This window comes from Echinops telfairi, unplaced genomic scaffold (assembly GCF_000313985.2).
Source record: "Echinops telfairi isolate 266 unplaced genomic scaffold, ASM31398v2 ScPeMD7_3509;HRSCAF=4178, whole genome shotgun sequence".
Classification (NCBI taxonomy): domain Eukaryota; kingdom Metazoa; phylum Chordata; class Mammalia; order Afrosoricida; family Tenrecidae; genus Echinops; species Echinops telfairi.
The window spans coordinates 6,694,659-6,702,265 of NW_022107407.1; the positions used below are offsets into that span (position 1 = coordinate 6,694,659).

General features: G+C 39.1%; 1 pseudogene; it reads right to left on the minus strand.

Moving 5' to 3' along the window:
• Nucleotides 1–3,344: 3,344 nt before the first annotated feature.
• Nucleotides 3,345–3,492, minus strand: LOC115870971 (annotated as a pseudogene).
• Nucleotides 3,493–7,607: the final 4,115 nt, after the last annotated feature.

Genomic DNA, 7,607 nt, shown 5'->3' on the forward strand with positions numbered 1-7,607 from the left:
GATTGCTGAAGAAAAATGTGAACATAAGCAAAAGTGGTGAATTAAGCTGATGGTGCTCGGCTACCAAAAGATATAACTTCTGGGGTCTTAAAGGCTTGAAGACAAACAAGCGACCATATAGCTGAGGGGAATCAAAGCCCACATGGAAGAAACTTACCAGCCTGTCTGACCATGAGGTGTAGAAGGGATCAGTTATCAGACATCAAAGAACTGAAAAGTGGGTGCCCGCTTTACTGACACAATCACTGAAGACAAATGTGTGCATAAGCAAATGTACTGAAGAGAGCTAATGGTGCCTGGCTATCAAAAGATATAGCGTCTGGGGTCTTAAAGGCTTGAAGATAAACAAGGGGCCAACTAGCTCAGAAGCATCAAAGCCCACATGGAAGTAGCACACCAGCCTGTATGACTACAAGGTGCAGAAGGGACCAGTTATCAGACACCAAAGAACTAAAAATCAGATCAGTGGGTGCTCACCTTCCTGATATGATCACTGAAGACAAATGTATGTATAACCAAAGGTGGTGAAGGAAGCTGATGGTGCCAAGCTATCAAAAAATATAGCATCTGGGGCCTTAAAGGCTTGAAGATAAACAAGTGGCCATCTAGCTCAGAAGCAACAAAGCCCACATGGATGAAGCACACCAGCCTGTGTGACCATGAGCTGTAGAAGGGATCATGTATCAAGCATCAAAGAACAAAAAATATCATTGTAAATGTGGATGAGTGCAGAGTGGAGACTCAAAGCCCATCAGTAGGCAACTGGACACCCCCTCGCTGAAGGATTGAGGGGAGGAGATGAGCCAATCAGGGTGCAGGGTAGCAATGATGAAACATATAACTTTCCTCTAGTTCTTGAATGCTTCCTCACCCCGCCCCCCCACTATCATGATCCCAATTCTACCTTACAAATTTGGCTAGACCAGAAGATGTATATTGGTACAGATAGCAACTGGAAACACAGGGAATCCAGGACAGATGGTGAAAGGGGTGAGAGGCCTGGAGGGTGAAGGTAATGTGGGGTGGTAAGGGGGAACCTATTACAAGAATTTAGGTATTGCCTCCTCCCTGGGGGAGGGACAGAGAAGAGGCCAGGGGGAGACGTCGGACAGTGTAACTTATGACAAAACTATATTAAGTTGTGAATTATGGAGGGTTCATGAAGGAGGGGGGTGGGGAGGGGGAAAATGAGCAACTGATATTAAGGGCTTAGGTGGAGGGCAAATGTTTTGAGACTGATGAGGGCAGCGAATTTACATATGTGCTTGACACAATGGATGGATGTATGGATTGTGATGAGAATAGTACAAGCCCCCAATAAAATAATTTTTTAAAAACACACACAAAAAATGACAGCGCAAAACAAAGCAATAAAAGAAAAGCAAACAACAGCAAAAAAACCACAAAGACCCAAAAAAGCACTTAAAATTCAAGGTCTCTTTGTTGACATTTACAAGTGTTTTACAGTTAAGTCTGATGAGGGGCCATGCCCTGGCCCCAAAGTCTATTTTTGGTACTCCCTCGGGACTTCCTTGCTCTGCTCCACTTGCTGTTCTGGTGCACGTCCTTAGTGTTTTGCCTTGGTGTGGTGGGATCAGATCGGGTGCAATTCCCACACTGTGTCTCCAGTGTTGTCCCCTATAGGGCTATAGGTCAGTGAGCAATGTTGTATCTCATAGTGGGGCCAGCCATATGGTCCTCTCTGTGCATTGGCTGCCCTGGTGGGGATATCATCCTCAAGGCTTGGTGGGCCAGGATGTCCTCCACTCTCTCTTCCTCCCCCTTCATTTGCACCTGTGTGCTCTGATAAGACGTGTCCCTCTCCCTGAGCTGTAGCTTCATTGCTATTCTCTGAAGTAAATTCTGATGAAGGATTTTTATGTGATGGTAGTAATCTACATGGAGAAACTACCTTGTCCATTAATTGAGAGACTTGCAATTTTTTAGTTTATGTTACACCCAACTTAACCCCATTTGTTTCCACAAGTCACTTCCTGAAGGACTAAAACTTCAAAAAATAGTGGAGGTTATTAATCAAGGACAAATTTTGATGAACTCTCAACATATTTTTAATTTTTTAGACCCCACTGAATACCTACATACCTAGGGATTACCAACGCCCCCTCAAAAAAAAAGCGGATTTTTTCCCTCTCACAGCCATGTATTTAATTTTTTTTTACAAAACAAACTTATCACCTTCAAAGTACTGTCCATGACACTTAATCTGTATAATCTGTAATTCTATTCTTGGGAACACTTTTCCAAACTCATCTGTTTTTGTCCCTCTTCATTCATAGAAACAAAACAAGTTGCATGGCGGGAGGTCATGTGAGTGAGGCGTGTGGGGCAAGAGAGGCATGATGTTTTTGTTTTTGCCAAAAACTGGCATAAGACGATAGCTGCATGAGCAGGTGCACTGTTATGGTGGCAAAATCACAAATTAGGCCTTTTTGTTGTTGCACACTGTTATGCAATCTTTTCAGAACCTCTAAAGAGAAAGCTTGATTAACAGTCTGACTAGTGCAACAAACTCCAAAGGCATGAGGAGTTGACATTTTTGTTTATTTAAGAAGTTGACTGATGCTTTTTCCCAAAGGAGGTTTTTTCCAGAAGGAGGCTTTTTTCTCAATTGACATTTCACCTTTTTTGAAATGAGAAAGCCACCTGTACACTCAAGTTTTTCCCATAGTACTGTCCTTGTAAGCTGTGTTCAACATCACAACAGTTTCTGTGGTATTTTTCCCAAGCAGGAAACAAAATTTCACAGCCACATGCTGTTCTCTCAAATTGGCCATCACAAAAAAAATGAAGTTTGTGGGAAACTACTTTCATGAAATAATTCACTATGACCAGAGAGAACCTTCCCAGGTGACCCCACTTGGTGTACAAACTCCGAGTGTTTTCCTAGATGCTCACTTAGTGGGAAAAAATGTGCACTATGAAAGATCCACCCAGTGGAGCTATATCCGTCTGGGGGGAAGTACTCCCTTTTACATATATTTTTTTACTTAGCTCTAATACTCTTGTTAATTTTTTAGTTTCCGATATTTTTTCTAAGTGAACCTGCTATTTAAAATTTTCAGAAAATATAGAAACGTTATTAACCCGGCAAGCAAGGGATCTGCATCAGAATTGATTCAAAGCATAGAAGATGCTTGTTGTTTACAAGTATTAGTCATGCACAGAGAAAACTTAATGTATGTGACACACCAAACTGACCTTTCTTCATCAATTCCTGAAACCATATGGGTCTTCAGAGCGACCTATGGGGCAACAAGTTTTATCAGCAAACTCATTAAAATTCAATTAGATGGCTCTTTCTTTTCTTTTCTTTTTTTAAATTAAGGGGAAAGGGTGGACGCAGTCCCCACTGCCATAAATTGTACAGTTGAGTTTCCCACATTTGGGGAAATCACAGAGGTCAGCATAGCCTAAGTGCCATGGATGAGCCTCGCCCTGGGAAAACCTTTATGATCACGGTAAGATGGGTGTAAGTCATTACTAAGACTCCTTCAATAGCTCCTTAAATGAAAAACTAGGGAAGGACTCACCATTATCATTCAGGATTTTTTTTTCTGAAGAATTGCTTGTCCTCTGCACTAGCCCTTGTACCACTCCTGCAATATCTCATAAGAAACAAAACAACAGGTATTGGAGGATTTGTGGGTTATAAATCACATTGTTATTCCTACATTTCTAATGGTTCCATATATTATATATTGCTTTCAAACATTCCTCCAGGTGCCATCCATTTTAAAGTCATTGATTTTCATAATGCTTGCTTTAGTATCACCAGTGCACTCTTAAAGTCATATTTTCTCTTCACAAGGTAAAGTAAAAAGTAGTCAGAATGGAAGGCCACAAGGATATACTGATTTTTCTACTTATTTTTGTCAAACCTTGCACATGGATTTGCAACATTTACAACTTGAAAACATGTTTTCTTTATTGATTTACTGCTCTGCTTTGCCTCTTGTTAAGTATTTAGGCCTTTTAAGTTCTTCAGACAGTTCTATTGAGTTTATTCAAAGCATAGAGAAGCTTTTACCTTTCCTTAACTTGAACCTTTAAAACAAAAGTGACTAATGTTTCTAGCAATCTGTGGCAACTGCCAGACCTGGATTCCCGGTGTTTCCCTTTTATTCTGACTATATACAATTATGCAAAGACTTCTGAGTAACATTCTTTCTAATTACATCAGAAAGACCAGGACGCTGTCACAAAACTAAAAGAAGTTTTTATGAATACCTCAGTTTTAGATTTTCCCTATTATTATCTTAATTTTTACTCTATTTCTACATGAAATATCTAAAAATGTTTTAGGTATTCTGACTCAATATCAATATGGAGGACAATAAAGGCCTGTGGGCTATAAAAGTGTACCACTTGACCCTATAACTTATGGCTATCAACCCTGCCTTAGATCTGCAGGTACCATTGCCAATTTAATAAGAGCTTTTGCTGCCATAATGCTGAATAACTTTGGGCATTTAAGTGCTCTGTATTCTGTCAGGTACACTTTTATGCAAACAAACTTTCTTCTTACAAAGTCCTACTTCTAGATGCCTCCAATGCTTGACCTTCTTCTGTAGTTTGTTTGGATCCAGCCATCCTGTCCCTGAAATCTTTTTCATATAATCCAGGAAATCGGATTGTTTGTTCAGCATATAGATTGAATAAGTATGATGAAAGGATATTACCTGAAAACAAACCTTTCATGATTTTAAACCATAAGTATGCCCTTGTTCTGTATTCATTACTGCATCTTGATCCATGTTCCACATTTGCATAATTAGGTGTTCTGGAATTCCCATTCTCGTCAAAGTTATCTATAGTTTGTTATGATTGACGCACACAAATGGTTTAGTGAGGAGATAACAAAAACCAGTAGGAGAAACACAGACCTCGAGAATCAACTAGAGGAAGCAGAGAACCTCATCAGTGACATGGAGGAGAGCCAAGGAGACTTTAACAAACGTGAACAAAAATCTAATAAGACCATCAGAGAAGCTGAAGAAAATCTAAGAGCTATGTCTGATGCTATGAAGCGGGACAACATTAGAATTATTGGCTTACCGGAGGAAGACACAACAAAGATGTCATCTGCAAAAATAACTTCCCCAGCTTCATGAATGAAAACCAGGCAACCATTCTGGAGGCTGAAAGAACACCAGCTAACTGAATCTCAAGAAGAAGTCACCAAGGCACATAATAGTTAAATTATGGGACTTTGAGGAAAAGGAGAAAATAAAGAGAGCAACTAGGGAAAAACAAAAAAAATAACATATAAAAGTTCCCAAATAAGAATACGCTCAGACCTATCAGCAGAAACTATGATGAAGAGGAGAGAGTGGAATAACATATTCTAAAAATTGAAGGAAAACAATGCAAACCCAAGGATACTCCACCCAGGCAAATTATTGATCAAGATAGATGGAGAAGTAAGAGTCTTCACAGACAAGGGAAAACTCAAAGAATACATTAGGAGAAACCCAGCCCTACAGAAGATCCTTGCTGACCCAGTAGGGGCAGAAGCATAAATAAGAGATCGCCACATAGAACAACCTCAACCAGAGGGCAACAAAGACAAAACAGACCCCAAGATAGCATTGGCTTAAGGATGGAAAGAAGCCAAGAATGATACACACACACACACACACACACACACACACACACACACAACATATTAATGACAAAGGAAAGTAGGAAAACACCCAACACCAAACGTATAAGATGACAACACAGAGTCAGCAGATGGAGATAATAACCCTGAATATTAATGGCCTGAACACAGGCATTAAAAGACTGAGACTAGCAGACTGTCTTAGAAAACACAACCCATCAATCTGCTGCCTACGGGAGACACATCTCAAGGCTACAGACAAAAATAGGCTGGGAATCAAAGGCTGGAGAAAGGCATACCAAACAATTTTTAAAAAGCAGGGTTTGCAACACTAATCTCAGATAAAATTGACCTCAAAGTGAAAACCATAAAAAGATAAGGAGGAACACTATATAATGCTCAAGGGAATGGTAGACAAAGAACCACTGTAAGCATTGTAAACATATATTCCCTGAATGAGAGACCCACTGAATACGTCAACCTAACACTCCAAAAGATGAAAAAAGAAATCACACCCTTAACAATTATAGTGGGTGACTTCAATACACCGCTCTCTGAGAAAGATAGATCACAGGGAAAGAAACTCAACGAGGAGGCTAGAGATCTAAACACTACAATTAGACAATTTGACGTGATAGATATTTACAGAGCTTTTCATCCAAATAAAGATAATTCATATTCTTCTAATGTCACATGGCACATATTCCAAGATAGACCACAAACTGGGAAGTAAGGCGGATCTACATAAATTTAAGCACATTGATATCATACAGACCTCTCTCTCTGACCATTGTGCCATAAGGCTGGAAATCAACAAAAGGAAGACGAAGAAAAAGAGAGCATACAATTGGAGGATGAATAACTCTTTATTGCAAAAGGAGTGCATACTGGAACAGATGAGAGATGAAATTAGGAAATTTCTAGAAACCATTGAATAAGCACAGTACTTACCAAAACATACGGGAAACAGCAAAGGCAGTTATCAGAGGAAATTTCATAGCAATACAAGCACACCTGAGAAAGGAAGAAAGGCTCATGACCGATATGCTGACACAAAATTTATAACTAGAACAGAGTCAGCAGGATAATACTACTAATAGCAAAATAAAAGAAGTAATAAAAATCAGGGCTGAGATTCAGGAGAGGGAAAATAAGAAAACTATGGAAAAAATTAATGTTGCTAAAAGTTATTTCTTTGAAAGGATAAACAGAATCGAGAGACCGCTGGCAAACCTAACCAAAGAAAGGAGTAAAAAATTTCAATAGCAAGAATAAGGGATGAAAGAGGGGACATTAAAACAGACCCTAATGAAATCAAAAGGATAATTACACAGTACTACGAAGGATTGTACTTCAATGAATTCAACAACTTTGAAGACATGGACAAATTCTTGGAAAAACAATTCCTTCCTAGACTCTCCTTGATGGACGTCAGGAATCTCAATACATGCATAACAATAGAAGAAAGAGACAAGATTATTAAGGTATTACCAACCAAAAAATCCCCTGGACCAGATGGCTTCACTGAAGAACTCTACCAATCATTTAAAGAAGAATTAACACCAATCCTACACAAACTCTTCCAGAACATAGAAAAAGACGGTAAACTCCCGAACTCCTTCTATTAAGCTAGTATAACTCTGATACCAAAACCAGGCAAGGATCCCACAAGACTCGAGAACTACAGACCAATATCCCTAATGAACATCAATGCAAAAATCCTTAACAAAATACTCTCCAACAGAATACGAAAGTGTATAAAACAAACAATTCAATTTGACCAAGTGGGATTCAGACCTTAGTGTTATTTGTCACATTGACATGAGAAAGTATAAAAACCACATGATAATATTAATAGATGCATGAAGAACATTTGACAACATCCAACACCAATTCCTGTTTAAGACAGTTGAGAAAATAGGAATGAAAGGAAAATTCCTCAAGAAAATACAAGCTATATATGAAAAACCAACAGCCAACGTGG